The 18032-nt window shown below is 33.0% G+C and overlaps 1 pseudogene across 1 annotated transcript in view; it reads left to right on the forward strand.

Annotated features, from left to right (window-relative positions):
- Window positions 1–18032, forward strand: part of LOC148596926 (uncharacterized) — a 119469-nt pseudogene that overhangs the window by 22978 nt on the left and 78459 nt on the right. The window contains exon 7 of the transcript XR_015919036.1: window positions 1910–2010. The product of XR_015919036.1 is annotated as an uncharacterized LOC148596926 (transcript). The remainder of the gene's footprint in view (window positions 1–1909; window positions 2011–18032) is intronic.

Below are 18032 nucleotides of genomic sequence, written 5' to 3' on the forward strand. Positions count from 1 at the left end.
CTCTTTCAAAATTTTTAATGCCTTTGTTATTGTAAGAAATCAGTTAAAAAGAAAATACACTCCTGATGCTGAAATATTGTTATGAAATCACTAAGTGCATTTATTCCTGAATTCATACACATACACGTACTGCTAAATTCCCCATTTAACCTAAACTGCTGTTCAATGTAGAATAAAATTATATTCGTTTTAAATGCAAAATATTGTTAGAATTTTCCCAAAGTTTCAAAACCGTTGGTACAGAAATTTCAATTTCATAGGCAATATCCTGTAATTTTGATTAAGGGTTTTCATACTAAAGAGTTTTTAGTCTGCATGTTTCCATGTATGTATCAGATAACTAGCAGATCAAACACCAAAGTAAAATATTACTATTATAGACTAGTGTTGAAATGTACTCAAGTAATGGTCACAGAAAATAGATCAGAATGTAGCATGACACATGGATATACTTGTATGTGTGTCATACACGTTATCTTTGATACCATATTTCTGTGATAACTTCGAGGATGGATATAACTTGGGCAAAGATATGCATGGTTAAAATCAATCTCGACTATAGTGGCAAACTTTGATATTACAAATTAAAAAGATGTCAATATTGTGTACAAAGTCGGGTCATCGTTTTTGGACCATGGAAAGGTAAAATTTTATGTGTATGATAAAAAATGATAGAATATCGATTGATAGAATTAATAAACATTACCTGTAGCTATCACTTCATACGTTGGCATATTGAAAAAGCCGTAACATTATGTTCTGTTACGTCATTTTCTTCTCGCTAGTCGAACGAATGTGCGATCAGCTGACAGAAATAAGATCTCAAGCTTCTCAGTAACGTCGTTTTCCATATAAGGTAAAAAGTTCCGGCCACAACTAATGAAATGCACATTCACAAAATTGCATATTTCCTCTTTAAAATATTGTCTTCTATCGTCTTGCAATAAAATGTTGAGAGAAAACATTTATTTCTTCCTTATGCAAGCATTATTTGAGTAACAGAAGCCGGGAAATATTGAAGAAAACACCTCGCTATGATGGAAGCGAAGGTAATGGCGTCGACGTTTCTATAGCTACGAAATCACGTCGTCACGACAGACTTATCTCTCCTTGTAGAAACCTCAACGAAAGTACTTAACTACTCTGCGTAGTGTTTATTGGTTTTGCAATATTTATTGTCTTATTGTCAAATACCTGGACTTTAAATCTTAAAATTAAGAAGCATTGATTGCCTATTTTCCAAATATAAAAGCTCTTTAAGCCTTTGGAATTTGTGTTATGTAGGCCTGTTACCAGAAATAATTTCCATAACTGGTTAGTGCCTGATGGCGTTCACAAAACAAAATATTATAAAAAAGGTTATGTTACAAATAGATAAATGTCGTTATTCTAAAATTTAAGCGGTCGTCACCCTTAAATGAATAACCAATATTGAGTGCATATTTGGAATATTCCAAAGGACAAAGGTAGTTAGCGATTTGCAAAATGACAAGGTCTGCATGTCCCTATGTAATAACGCAATTAATTGTTAATGATTTTGTACTGTATTGTCCTTATGTGCATTTTATTTTGTGACATGATTTTAGTGTTCTTAGTTTTGTTGTTGTTTATGAATGTACTTTCGTTTGAAACTGTCTCTCTCTACGTCTACTTATGATGTCTTGAACAAGTACTTTTTGTCAGTTATGAATGATTTACAGGCAATGTTCAATTCCCTGGAAATAATGATTTTATACTTATTATAAAGGGTTATTAAAACAATATTAACTCATGATTATTTTTACTTACTTTTTCAATCAAGATCATTTTACTTTGCATCTTTCAAAAGATTTTGAGATGCTTGATCATGTGTATCCTTTAAACTAACAAAAACAATATCAATAAATTGATGTTAATTGACTATTTGCAGAGTTGGGATAGTAATTGGGACTTTGGTCGTTTTTCTGTTCTTTCTTATCACCGTTGTAATAAGACGATACCATTATCAACGAAGGCGAAGATTTGAACAAGGTAAGAATGTGCTAATATCATATGTTTCAACTTAATTTCAACATGTTTCATATTTGATAGCTATGTTGCCTTCATTGCATATCTAATTTGGAGTAAGAACTCATAAACAAATAAAAGGCTGTCCATACAAAATCAGGTAAATCCTATAAAATGGATGGCACATTTTTTTCACTGAAATTTTGGTTCCAATGAAAAGGTTATATCTTACAAAAAGTGTGTATATCAAAGATTTTTAGTCGACTATAGATGGCTTCGAAAATAATTTGAAAGTTCTCATAAAAGTCACTAAATTTTGCACAAAAATAAAGAGTTATCTGCAATTGTTAACAGATTGCAATGCTTTTTTTATGTAATCTGTTTTCTCTTATACCGTTGTATTTAATCGAAGACAAACATTCAGCTCTTTGAAAAATGACATTTGTGATATTAATCATAATAATGAAATAGTGGAACATTGTTTTAAAACTAATGTCATGTGCCACCCACTGACTGTTTTTTTTTTTTATTATTTGGCACGGAGACCCATTTAATTCGTCACATTATTTTAATTGCATAAAAAGTTACATGTACCATTGTTTCAATATATTTTGTGCTATTTCTGTTAGATGTTAGCCCATTTAGTTTATGACAGATCTTAAGATCATAAAATGTAAGTTTTTGTTCAACAACTGACGAAAAGAAAAATGAAACATTAGATTAACCAAAAATGAACAGTTTCTTATATCAACTAAATTCTTGATAAAGCGTTTTTTTTTGGCAAATAAAATGCAGTTTTGAATTAAAGTTTCCAAATTCAGTTATGAAAAATAAAGGTAAATGTCCCACACTCGAAGTCTGTTTATCTATTTATACGAGGTTTATATAACCAGTAAGAAGATGAATTCTATTTAAACTAGAGAAGCCAAGTTGACCTTGGATGTCAAGCCTGTGGGCCGAGTTGTCACATAAGTTAAACCACATAGGAAACAAAAAATGAATCTGAATTCATTATGTTTAAGGACAATCGCCCCGTGTGGATCCGGGTATCAAAAGAATAGGCCAGAAACAGAACTAAGCTTGTCGTAGAAGGCACTTAAATATAGCTCAAAATCCTGACCTAGGGCTAGGGCGCTCAGCTCACAGAGCAACTGCATTGTGTGTCCCTGGTGGTGGAATGGGTACCTTGGTATGTTACATGCTGGGGTCGTCAGGTCATTTTACGAAAAACCTAACCGCAAGCCATAGTGGTGCAACATTTTGGGAAAGATGTCACGTTCCTCTCGCATGTTAACGAACCCTTCTGTGGTATTCTCCTTGAGTAGGAACCATAGGGCTCCGCCACTGGAGGCTAAATTGCCCGATCCTACCCACCTCTCCCTATTTCCAGTGGCAATCAAAATTGTCGATACTATTATTCTTTTGTCCGATACTATTATTCATTTCATTATTTTATGTTCATTTTATCACCCATTTTATGTGTATTACATGAATATAGCTGAAATATTGCTGCTCGGGCATTAAACCAAAGCATATAATCAAGATATTTAAGGACAACACTAACTCTTTCCAAAGTACAGAAGAAAAAGAACTACCTTACTCTGCTTTCAGTTTCTGTTTTTTTGTTGTTGTCTCATTTTGAACTTGTCGGTCAATTTGACTGCACTAAATCGAGACACCATGAGTTCAACATGAAAACATCCTGTTACACTGAAAAAAATATCTCAATCGTCACCATGGTTATATATTAAATTTGTTTTATAACTGCCATGAGAATTCCACCATTAATAATGTGTATTTAAAATGTATTTGAGGCTTTTGAAAGGAAATGAGCAAGATCCCTCTTACCGTTAATTCATGTAGCGGGTTTCAGTAATAATAAACAGTAATTTAGTAGTATTAACATTAGAAATGTTATTTTTGTTTCTGTTTTTTTTTTCGATATAAGAGAAGAAATGAAAGGGAGGTAATTATAAAGTATCCAAAATAAAGATCCCAATTATCGCTTCCATGTCAAATGGCCATCCCTTTATGTAGTGCTAAAAGCACATACTGAAAGTAGATCTATGCATTGGAAATGGATAATCTCTGTGAGCGATATTCAAAAGAAGTCAAAATAAATCACTGGATGATTACTTTCAAATCAGATAAGATAAGAGATAAGAGTATGAATAATGTTAAAACAGGTGTCAGTGATTTGATTCCACTATGTCAGTTGACACAGCAATGTTGAAACAATGTGGCATTTCAGTACAAAAGTATAATTGATGGTTTTAAAATTAAGCGACCAACTGAATTGTAAGTCGCAAAATCGCGTAACCAGGGAAACCTCAATTTGTTTTCGAAACGTTGTCAAATAGTACTGCCGTCTGTTTCTGAACACTATGGAAGTTTCTGCTTATGTGTACCTATAACGGTCAAAGACATTTTTACAAAATTAGTTTTGCCGCTACGGGGCAGATATCTAACAAAATGATTACGTTACACAGGATGCATTCCAAAGTCTTATCACAGATTGCAAGATATGGTCAAAATTTTATCGCGATCAACTTTATCAGAAGCGGGGACATTGGGCGGCAGAAAAAAATAAAAATCAGAAGAAATACAAGAAGGTCTTCCCATTGAAATGGGAAAGACCTTAATAAAACGAGTTAAAAAGGGCTTATATTGGTTATTCGAATGGAAATATGATATCCTAGAGTCAATACGACAAAGAAACCTCACTTTTTAAAAATGTCGCGAATTGGTTTATTTTCACTAATTTCAAAAACCCGTCAAATTTGACCGAAATTATATATTGCGGCATATCATTGGATTTGGAACCATGCTTCTAAATTGATTGGAAGCAGATTAAGTTGTTTATCTTTAACCATATTGGAAAAATGGGAAAAAAAGACATATCTGGATCAGTTTTTGACCATTAAAACAAATGATCTTGACCCTTGACCTTAGAATATGTAGGTAGCATTTATGATCCTGATCAAGAAATATATATAGTTTGTAGGTACTTTTCTTTGAAATCATTTGAAACAAATTGACTGATCCTATTAAAATAACATTAAAAATCGGTTTGTTTTGGCCATGACTTACAATTTTGAAAATGCTGAATGGACATATCTACTTTTCCTGTAGAACTTGTTATTCTGCACATATTTGTCATTTACAGTACACCTCTATCTAAAACGGTTTGTGACCTATAAGCAAAATACTGCAAACCTCACTAAAAATACTAGTTTTCGAGCTATAAAATCAAAACGCTACATTAAAACGCTTTGTGTTCTACATAAGAAATGAAGATCTTATTCACATACACATTTTATGTGTCTATATGTTACCGTTTTCAATTCAACTCCATAACAAGACCAAAGTCAAATTTGTTACCTTTGACCTTTGACCATGACATTTTCAAAAACACAACATATCTAAGATCAACAGTGAAGGTCCCAAGTCTGTACGACTTTCGGTTTTAAAGTTAAGTGACCACATGAATTGTAAGTCGCAAAATCGCGTAACCAAGGACACCTCAAATCTTTCCAAAACATTGTCCAATAGTACTACCCGCTGTTCGTGAACAATATGGAGCTTTCGGTTTGTGTGTATCTAAAACGGTTTACGAATTTTTTACAAAATTGGTTTTTCCGCTACGGGGCAGATAACTGATCATGTCTCACAGGCTTATCTCAGATTGCAACAAATGGTCAAAATCAAAAGAATAACAATAATCAGAAGACATACAAGAAGGTCTATCAAAAACATTGCTGCTACTGCCCAAAAAGAGAACAAGGAGTCACTCAGAAGTTTTCTGTAATATCTCAAAACCCAATAGGTTTAGCCGAACTCTTTCAGTTGTCGAAATGATCTTCATTATAATACGTTCCAAAGTCAACGGGGGTCAAAGTTGTCGGACCGCTTGGAGTTATTGTCTTGAAAAACGGAAAACGATGTTTGGCAGTTTCAGTCAATATCCTAAACAGTATGATAGATACAAGGAAACTTTTAATTGATGATGTCGTCCATATGATAAGTCCTACAAAAGTCTTCTTTTAGTCAAAATTGTGCGAAAAAAACCTTTTTAGAGTTATTGTTCTTTAATTGCAAAAAAATTATGCAGCTAAGCGATTCGGTTTCCTTGGAACCTCTGTTTTTAAGCAGTGCTTTCAAAACATGGAATTTTCTGAGATCAGTAACAACAAAGACATTGATTTTAGTAAAGCCTGCTTTAGAAATTCATTGAATTAAAAAAGATAACAAAAATATAATATTTTAGAATATGCCTTAGAAATACTTCACGCAGAAAAAGACAGTTTCCTTCTTCACTCAGGTATATACAGTATGATATAAAGACAAGATGCAACATAACTATAAAAAAATATTCAAAGATATGGATTGAAAATATTAATTCCATTTTATAATTTTTGTATGTATGCATATGTTCTTACCTTGTATGTGTCAACTTAAATTTTAAACAACATATACACATATTTGTATAAAATAATAATTTACATAAAACGCATGGCATAAAAATGAAGAATTATCGGAAAGCTGTAAAAGTCCCTTTCTTTCAAGAAATACATCCCGAATGAAACACCAGTGGTCACCTTAGCAATTGATTGTTTGATAAGAGAGACGATATTAACGTCCATATTAATAACTTCCCTAAAATATGCGTAGTAATATACATGAATCAACTTGTTCTGTTTATATATCATGATTGATATAACATATTAGAACAGATTAATCCGTTACATTGGAAGAAATAATTTCAGATGTGTTTTTTTTACCTAAATTGACGTGTCCTAAATGGAACTGAGCACACTACTGTTTTACCTAATTTGATTATTTTGTACAGAACACAAAGTTGCGCCATATTTGTTATTGTCACTGTCATACGATATTGTGACACCCACGAGAGAGTGACCCCGCAGTAAAAATATCATAGCGAAATTATGACTCCCCCTTATCATAACTTGACCCTCACACTGTAGGTATTTATATAATTATGGGGAGGGGGTAATTTATCACTGGAGGGAGTTAAAATATTGCAGCAGGGGGTTAAAATGTCGTAGGTGGGAGTGAACTTATCGTAGCGGGTGTTCAGATATTACTCGGGGGTTAGTTTGTTACAGCAGGGGTTAATTTAATGCAGGACGGAGGTTCAAATATTGCAACAGGGGAGTAAAATATCGCAGCAGAGTTTTAAAGTATCTTAACAGGGGATAATTTATCGCAGCATTTAGGGTTAAAATATGGCTTTAGGAAAATTAATTTACATCAGCAATGGGGTTAAAATATCATAACAGGGAAGGTATTTTATTGCAGGGGGATTAATATAATGAATCAGACGGATTAAAATAGCAGTGTATGGGGTTGAAATATCATAACCGGATGATTAAATTATTGCAGCAGGAGGATTAAAATATAATGGGGGTTAATTCATCATAGCAAAGGGGTCAATATATTACAGCAGCGGGTTTAAATATTATAACGGGAGAGGGGTAGTTTATCGCAGCAAGTTGTTAAAATATTACAATAGAGGAGTTAAAAATCGCAGCATATGGTTAAAATATCATAAAATGGAGTGAATTTATCGTAGGAGGGGATTAATATATGGCAGATGGTTGTTACAAATATCAAAACGGGGGTTATTTTTTCATGAGGGGATTTAAATATTGGAACAGGGGTTTAAGTATCATAACAGGTGGGTTTATTCATTTTAGCAGTGTGGTTAAAAAAATCACAGACATGTGCGGATGCCAATGAAATTGTACAAAATAATTCATACTACAAAAGGACAGCAATGGTTGATGCTAGGCTCATGACTTGAACCACTTAAAATAGAAAACAAAAATGCTCTCGCAATGATGATTTTCCTGGTGTTCCCAATATCTTGCATAAACAATTATAGATTTATATGATACTGAGCTACAACTTTCCAAATAACTACCATAATATTAATTTACAGGGTTATTTAACACTCTTGCTGCAATAAGATAATGCCCCTGTTATAATAGCTTAACACCCCTGCTGCAAAATCTTAATCCCTCTAATGCTATTTTTTAACACCCTGGTGCGATAAATGAACCCCCTGTTATGACATTAAACCCTCTATTTCAATAGTTTTACCCCTGCTGCGATATTTTAGCCCCTTTGCTGAGATAATTTACCCTAGCCTCCGATGCGATAAATACCCTCTTTTATTATGATTAAACCCCTTGTTTCGATAAATAAATCCCCTCTTATGATATCTAAGTCCCTGATGCGATAAATAAACCCCCTATTAGGATATTTTAACCCACCTTGTTCCTTATATTTAACCATGCTGCTGCGATATTTTAACCCCCGATGCGATAAAGTAACCCTATGATTGGTAACTTAACCCTTCTTGTATGATATCTGAAGCCAACCACTAGGTACGATAAATAAATCCCCCCGTTATGATGATTTAACCCTCCTGCTGTAATATTTTCATCCTCTTCTGCGATGAATTAACGCCATTGTTATGACATTTTAACACCACCCCCCACCGACATTGCTATAAAATAATCCCCTGCTGCAATAATGTACATTAAAACTCCTTTGTTAAGATAATTCAACCCCCGGCTACGATCTATTAACCCCTTTTCTGTGATAATTAACACCCTTGTAGGGGGTGTAAACATCATGAGAGGTGCATATTAATATTTCATTTATATTTCATACGATATACTGACCTCATTGTTAAGATATCATATGATATTTTTACCCCGAGGTCAATATTTTGCCGGCGTCAAAATATAATATGACAGTCACTATAGTAGATTGAGGTTTGGCTAGCCATAAAACTAGTCTTAATCCACAATTTCACTTAAAAAATGTATCTAACAAATGAAGTACATAGATGACAATTTATTTACATTTTAGCTTTGTTTTACCATTTGAGGTCGGTTTTTCTTGTCATACCCTTTTTAGTTAACGTAAGCTTATTTCATCACTAAATGTCCGTCGTGGTCGTGGTCCGTCGTGGTCGTTAACAATTTGTCAAAACTCATCTCCTAAGAAACAACTTAACCATTCAAAACCGACCTTGGTATACATTTTCCATATGACATTTTGCATAAAAATGATGTTGGGATTATTGATCCGTCGAAAATTATAGCCAATACTACTTAAAGAGAACAAAGGGTCAGACCGAAGGTTTTTGCATATATCTTCAAACCCGTTAAATTAAGCCAATTTCTTAGGAAACGAAAGTGTTCAGCCTGATGTGATGTTTATTTGGTCAATTTTTTGTTGTAATCTGTTGAGTCATGTTGGAGTTATTACCTTTCGATGTCTTTTCCCTATTTTATTGTTTTTTTCAAAATCTTCTCCTTTAAAACTAACTGGCCAAATATTACCAAACATGATATGAATGTATGTCTGCGAAACACAGGAACGGTTCAACAAACGAATGTGCGGAACTGTTCGGGAATTAATGCATGGAGACTATGGAGCAACGACAACGTCAAACCATACGAAACCTTGCAAGCCGATATAAAAACAATAACATGAATATGAAAAAAACTTCCTCAAATGATTACCCGATATGGTTTCATTACACGAGGCAAATCAGTTGAACGTTAGTGATTTGCACCCATCGAAAATACTAAAGAAGTACCAAAAATGTCCAATCTCCCTTTTTAAACACTCATACATGGTTGGCTCAAATTTAAACTGTAAGGTAGGGGCGTAGGAAACAAACTATGGAAAAAAGTGTATGAATATACATCATACTATGAAATCACACTATAATGAATACTTAAAATAGGGTTTCTAAAGGGGTCGTTTCCGGGACAACCCATAAGGGCAAACTTCCTTGATTAAAGTGTCCCAAAGTTCCCTTCGTTGCTCAAGGTTCATTTCCGGTACCCCTCCTAACGTACATGTCATTTCCGGTCCACAGCCTCCGGATGTGACGTCTTGCGTATGCACATTGAGAGTGCACCACCCTGCACCATCCGAAAAATATTTATCGTATGCAACATCTTTACTACTTGCATAACATCAAAATATTTGTCTATATATAAAAATTATAAAAACCTCAATTGTTACGATCCCGTGGAAATACCATGTAACCTAGTATCGACTGTGTGATCAATGTACGAAAAATTGTTCTGTTTGTTTGTTTGTTGGCGTTTAACGTCCGAGCAGCAATATTTCAGCTATATTCAGACAATGAACATGAAATGGATGATAAATTGAACATGAAATGATAAAAAAAAGGATGGGTCACAAGGACAACAGGGTCGACAAATTTTGATTGCCACTAGGAAAAGGGGGATGGGTAAGGTCGGGCAATTTAGCCTCCTGTGGCGGAGCCCAAAGGTTCCAAATCCTATCGAATACCACAGCAGGGTTCTTTACGTGCGATTGCAGGATAGTAGAGGAGAGGACGCTTTTAAGTTGATATAACTTTCGCCCGATCCTTTTGCTGTTAAATCATGCAATAAAATATGTTAAAATCAAATTCAAATCAGCTGGATAGTAAAGGTGTTTCAAGTTTATTTTTCTCTTACGTAAAAGAACAAATAATAAATTGCTATCATGTTTTAAGTCATGTCTACATCAGTGCCTTCTGGCGATTATAAGTTTCGTTTACAAAGAAACTTTTTGTGGAATTTCACTTAGATACATAAGAAGAAGAACGAAAATTTATAAACAGTTTCAAGTATCATGCGAGGTTTCAGCTTAAAATTAATATTACTCATTTCTTACGTATTATTGGAGACGCCGCTTTTTTTTTCCAAATATGGAAAAGGCATAGTGTACTAGCATGTGCATCTCATGTGATCCTTTTCCCCTTTTGGTATAATTATTAACTCAGTGTGTCATTATTATGGGAATATTGCGCACAGACTAATAATAGGCTATACATTTACTACATTACAAATATATTTAAATTACGAACATAAGCGTTGTTAATGAATTAAAATGCATTTCCTTTACAACGTACTTTAGGACTATATATATAGATCAATGAAATGTACAGCATCATGCACACATGCATTACAAATTAAAAGCATTCGAGAACGCTGATACGTTTGAAAAAGTTCCGAATGGACAGAGTCATGATATCGAAAATAAACGAGAGAACATCGGATATATTAATTGTTTACTCGCTAAGTATTTTAATCTTGACTGTAATCATACTGTTTGAGGTTTTGTCTACAAATAAGAGAAAACGAAAATTGGACTTGCACTATTTTTGTCCTCAGTGACATATACATTTTGTTTTGATTAGATACAAGGTAGTCCTAATAAGTGCAGCAATATACATGCACTGTGCTCTGTTTTTATCTCAAAGTTGATTTGACATTCTATAGCAGATTTTTCCGTTACGTCGAGAAAATAATAACAATTGTGTTTTTAACTTCCACTGACCTGTCAAATCTAGAACAGAGCTCGATCCTGTTTTACCAATTTTGAATCTTATATGCATAACACCAAGTTTCACCTTAATTATGTTTTGACCCTAGCGGAATCAACTTTGCCTACATTGAATATATCGATACGTATAATACTATTAGGGTAGTCTAATACAATCATCATATCAACGTTTGGACCTTCATTTATTTTGCCCACTCAATCCCACTGCATAAATCAGATCACCTTTGTAGTTTTAAACACAACAATACGTGATTTCGTTTTACCATTTAAACAACAAGTTCGCATTCAACAAGCTTCATTTCCTTACAATTATTTACTATTTGTTTCCTTAAGTTCTAACGTCGTCATTTAAGTAGCACTCCAGATAAGGATCATGCAAAATGTGATTCATGGGTAAAAAGCCTGCATATTTTTATTCTTTATATTTAGTTTGAATTGCTATAATAATCAGGAATGAAATTTCAGTTTTTTGTTCATATAACTTGTGTTCTTATGAGATAGAAAGTATAAAGAATGAGCTGTATATTTCAAAATTAAGAGAGCTAACTCTGTTAATGACACTCAAATACAAAATAATCTACTGGATGTTTATGTTGACTATCTTCTAAGAGCAGGCAGTTGTGAATGGGGAAGTACACATTTCATTGTGTAGGCCCAACTTCATTACAAAAAATTAAAATAACTAGCATTTTTTGGGTGTATCACATTTTTCATATGTTGCATGAAATATTTACTGTCAAAGTTTTTACACAGTCTTGAATGCTAACTCCGCTGCTACGTCCAAATTAATGAACAGAATTAATTTGGACGTCAAATTAATCATGTTTAGTTTTGACGTCATCATGTTAAGAGTTCACCTTTTGGTCGTCGATTGTCGTTTTTTTTCCAATATTACTGTTACATTTCTTAATGTCTCTTGGTTAACCTTTTTCTATTCCAACTGTTATTTTTTTTTAATTTATAACATAAACACTGTGATCTAAGCTTCTAATTCTCCGCTTGTGTTATTCTTTACACCCTTTGCTTCCTCAATATCTACTCCTTGAGCCCTTCTCTCCGAAACGATCATCGTTTTTTTACTTTTAGAATTGACTACCTTTTTCATCCATACGTATTTGATAAACAAGCTAATGTTTCTACCACCATGGTTTTCCATACAGACTTTTTATTTTCGCTTTTGAAAAGTCAGCTTATTTCTTTCCGATTCTGCAGTACCAACGAATGTTCCTTTTGCGCTAGTTATAATTTTCCTTAAATCAAAGCTTTCCAATCCACGAATGGCTTTTGCGGAAATAGTTTGGAATTTTGCTTCATGAAAAAGCCATTCACGAGATGACTTAACAGATTCATGTTTTACCTTTGCCGAATTTCAACCTTTGTCATTTCGTTTAAGTTTACATCTGGAAATTTCTGTTGTAGTTCGTAATACTTTTTACTTTCAACGCATCGCCCGAACAATACTGCTGATCTCGCTAGTGCCTAATCCGCACATAAAATTAATGGCGCTTTCCAAGGCTCTTAAGTTTATTTATCAATGGAAAATACTTGTATAGACATGCGCTAAAGTTGAGACCTCATTCCTTGACTAATATCTCAACTCATTACATCAATTGACTCATACCTTCTGTTAATGATCGATTGGATTCATTTGATGATCTTGATTTACCACTTCATGTTTCTTAACAAATGGCCCTGGCATTCATTTTCTTTCTCTGTCGCTCTATTTCATATGATTTTACGAACATTTGCAACTTCATGCCGCGTTTTATATTAATTAAAACCATTACTTCCATTGCATTTATTTAGTGTCACGTAATTTATCCCGCCTTTTTTTCATTTTTTGTTCGATAAGCTACTTCACTCACACTTGCATAAGTCTGTCTTAAGTTTTTTGGGAAGTCAATTTACTTTTGATTTATTCTTCTTTTTGTCATAAATTTTAAAGACCCTGTCGTCAATGAACATGTATTTTTTGCTAAGAAAATATATATTGGTATATTTCAAATATTCACACTGAGATTCTGAATCTATACATATCAATATCCGATAATTAGAATAGAAATAGAATAAGAAATCTATCTATCTGGGAAAACATCATGAGACATATCAACATAAATCAATCTCACGTCAACTTTGAGAGACTAAATAAATTTTACCACACAGCAAAATTTTAATGGGAATTTCTTGGCAAAACATTTCTTACAAGTTGTTGGAAAAACTTAGAAATACCGCTGATTTTGAAACCTGTTAAAAAAAACTTATAAAAAACGTATGCTAGCAATTTTAGTTAATTTCAATAAAAATATTTGTTTTTATAAATAGCATAAAAAACTTTAACTGTCCTGCGATCGTCTTCATTAATTACAAAAATATCGATTGATATTCTGCAATTACAGTTGCTAAATAAAACACCATTTTTAAACAATAATATTGAGAAGAGATGAAATTACTTACTTTCCAATATAAAATGCATAGACTAAGGAATAAAGCAAATTCAGAGGGTAAATGTCAAAGATGGTATCTTCATTTTGTGAGAGTATTTAGAGCTAATATTTAATATGTATAATGAGTGTCTAATTTTTTGGCGAATTTAATTTCCTTCTAAGGCTGAAAAATATATCCTTTATGTTAAATGTGAGTGCATCGCAAAAAAGAAAAATGAAATTATTTTGGAATTCAGTAATCATGAGGAAAAAATTCTACAATCTTTGTGTTTAAACATTCAATGCAAATTAAATATAGGTTGTGTCTTCTCTTTTTAAGTTTTAAAGCGCTTGGAAACGCTGTGTTATGTTTTCTTCAGTTTTATTACATAAAGTGTAAATAAGGAAATGTTTTATATACATATAAAAAAAACACTGCCTTCTTTCCGCTACTTGTGAAGAAGAAAGATAGCGTAAGTTCGATACAAAATTGAGAGAGAATTGAGACAACATTCCTTTTTGGCGTATTAAATAGTTTTTTTTTAAACATTTCAAGTACATGTAAATATTTTTAGGCTATCTTTTTTTAAAATGAGGCTTCCTTCTTTTGAAATGCTATTAGCTTTTGTTAGCAGTAAGTAAGTGAAAGGAAAACATTCGAATAGTAAAATGAAAATGAAAATAAAATTACACAAACATGATGAACTGAGGAATGGTGGGGCTTTTTTTCGTCAGGAATATACAGCAGCTGGATGCAGTGCCAGTTGCTTGAACAAATAAATGAGTAATATGGCTTCTAATAAGAAAATGAGAAAAAATATGATTCTTATATAGAAAAAAGTCTAACATAAAATATTAAATGTGTATCCCATCAGTTAAACAATCAGATTATATGTCTGCAGGAACATCTGATATATATTTATATATATATATATATATATGTGTGTGTGTGTGTGTGTGTGTGTGTGTGTTACTTAAATCTATCTGGGGAAAAAATCATGAGACCTATCAACATAAATCAATCTCACGCCAACTTTGAAAGACTAAATAAATTTTACCACACAGCAAAATTTGTTGTTGGAAACCATTTTTAAGTTGAAATGAGTTAGTGATTCACAAGGAAAAATCGAACTTAGAAATACTGCTGATTTTGAAACCTGTTAAATAAAAAAAAAACTTATAAAAAACGTATGCTAGCAATTTTAGTAAATTTCAATAAAAATATATGTTTCTAGAGATTCTATAATAATATATTTGTTCTTTTCTTAACGACGCTAATGGAAAGGGGGAAATAATGCAAACACTGCAATATCATTGATATCTACAGGCGATATGAATAGGGAACATGCGGTTTCTAGATATATAATATATATCACACTTCAATAAGTCGAAGCATTCGTGGGTAAAAAAACTTTATGCATATAATTAATATTAAATCGCTTCAATGCCATCCAGCAAACAGTCCTGTCCTATGGCAGGGAATGATTAAATACGGGATACAAGTGAAAAACTGGATACGCGGAATAGGATGCTGCATTATCCCTTAGGTGCAACGACAACATTAGGAAACATTTCATGCCAATATAAAAAATAAATCAAATATAAAACAAAAACTTTCACAGTGGATTAACCCATATTGTTTCATAACACGAGGCAGATCATTGAAAGTAGGTGACATGCAACAAAAGAAAAATATTAAACAGTCCTACTTGACTGGCTCAAATTTAAGCTAAAGGGGGGCTGAGGAGGGCTAGGAAAGAAACCACGAAAAAAAGTATGAATAAACACCATACTTTGAAATGACACAGATATGGACACTTAAAATGGGGTTTCTTAGGGGTTGTCTCCGGCCCCAACTTTTAAGAGCATCCTTCCTCGGTCAAAGGGTCAAAAAGTGCCCTTCATTACTTAATGGTCCCCTTATCTAAGTCCACTTCGGTCATCAAAGGTCCTCTTTCAGTACACCAAGGCTAACGTCCGGTACCCTTCTCAACGTACCTGTCATTTCCGGTCAACAGCCACCGGATGTGAAGTCACGCGCATGGGCATTAAGGGTGCACCACCCTGCACCACCCGAAAAATATTTATCGTACGAACATCTTTACTACATACATAACATCAAAATAATTGCTTGTATATATAAATCTCCATTGTTTCGATCTCAAGGAAATTCCATGTAATCTAATTTATCGAATGTGTGACCAGTGTACATAAAAATTTGTTCTGAAGATGATTTATTAAGTTGATATATTTTTTGCGATCCTTTTGATGTTAAAACATGCAGTAAAATAAATTCAAATCAAATTCAAATCAGCAGGATAGTAAAGGTGCTTCAAGTGAATTTTTCTTTTATGTAAAAGACCTGAATCATAAATTACTATAATTATCTTACTAATGTCTACATCGATGTCTTCTGGCGATTTTAATTTTATATTAAACACACACTTTTTGGGGAATTCCACTTTAGAAGTAGAAAGAAAATATATAAACACTTTCAAGTATCATGGGAGTTTTCAGTTTATCTTCATGAGAAGTGTGCTTATTTCACATTTTGACGATTATCGTAGGCGCGACTTTTCTTTCATATATGGAAAACGGCGTTGTGTACCAGCATGAGCATCTAACGTGATTTCTTCCGCTTTTGGTATAATTATTTACTCAGTATTTCATTATTATGTGAAAAGTACCAACAGACTCATAGTAGTCATTTACATAATACATTTAGTACATTAAAAATATCCTTGAAATTCCGAGCATAAGCAGTGGATGCAATAACATGCATCTCCTTTACAACGCACTTTAGTGCTATATATAGATTAATAAAATGTGCAGCATTATGCACACATGCATAACAAATTAAAAGTATTTTTGAATGTTTATACAATGGAAAAAAGTCCAAATGAACACTGTTATGATATTGCAGACAAACGAAGAACAACGCATATATTAATTGTTTAACCCGCTACTTAACACTGTGGTTTTGTAAACAAAAGAAAAACGAAAGTTGGCAACGTCCTATGTCGATTTCTTATCTCGCCCGATCTGTTCAACTTGACCGATTTTCTTGCGTTATTCATAAATGAGAAAGGAGAACAATGATGAATCTATCTGTATCTGAAAAAAGTAAAAAAAAAAACACATTTACGCCGACTTTAAAAAATTTACCAAATTTCACTGAACTACTACTGAAATATTAATAGGAATTTACTGGCAGATTAGTCGATTTATTGCTTTTGTTGCCATTAACAAGTTATGCGAAAGCATTTTATAATTGAGTTGATACATATTTCAAATTGATCAAGTGATTCACAACCTTAGAAAATGAAGAGTAGAAAATTGCATATTTCAAAACCTGTTCAATAAAAAAACATTAGTAATGATGCATGTTACGTTTGTTTATGCACAAAAAAATATACTACCTACTTCCATAACTTTCCTTTCAGTTCAATAGTTTTCTCTATAACATTGAACGCACTTATGAACGTCAAATGTCGTGGCAACGTTGAATGAGGTATACCAACCAACTTCCGTGCATTTTCGTTAGACATCCAACGCACTTCAGCGTTGACCATCGCATTTCCTCGCGCTCATCGCACTTCGGCGACCCAATCGCACTTCCATGTCTTACAAATATACTAAGGTTATCTCTAATAATGACGCCCTAGAAAAGATATATTGGTTTTGGATTTAAACATTGATGGTTGCCATGCAATTTTTGCAATCAAATTGTACAATTTAAGAAAATTTGACAAACTTCAATATGCAGTGTCCTTGAACAAATAAATGAGTGAATAATATACCTTCTAACAAGAAAATGAGAAAAAGATATTTTTTTTTTATTTAAGAAAAGCCTAACTTCTGATATAAAAGTGTTAACAAAATATATTACAAAAGTGCATAATGTAGAAATCGATGAAAGAAGACATAACCATATCAAAAGTTTTTCGTAATTAAAAGTACTGTTTGCAAGTATAATCCCAGAAGAGAAATTCTCTAAAAAAATGTATTCGTTCTTAACGACGCTTGTGAATAAAGTGGAATACTGGATACGCTGACTAGATACTGTCATACCTTTTTTAGTGCAATGACAACATCAAACGTAAAGGAAACCTTTCAAGCCAATATAACAATAACATAAATGTGATGAATCTATATGACCAAAATTCAAGACGGATAACGAGTTATGGCCATCGCCATAATACATCACCTAAGATGCAA

Source organism: Perna viridis, chromosome 15, assembly GCF_037379345.1.
Source record: "Perna viridis isolate PV_CMFRI_1.1 ecotype Kerala chromosome 15, ASM3737934v1, whole genome shotgun sequence".
NCBI lineage: Eukaryota > Metazoa > Mollusca > Bivalvia > Mytilida > Mytilidae > Perna > Perna viridis.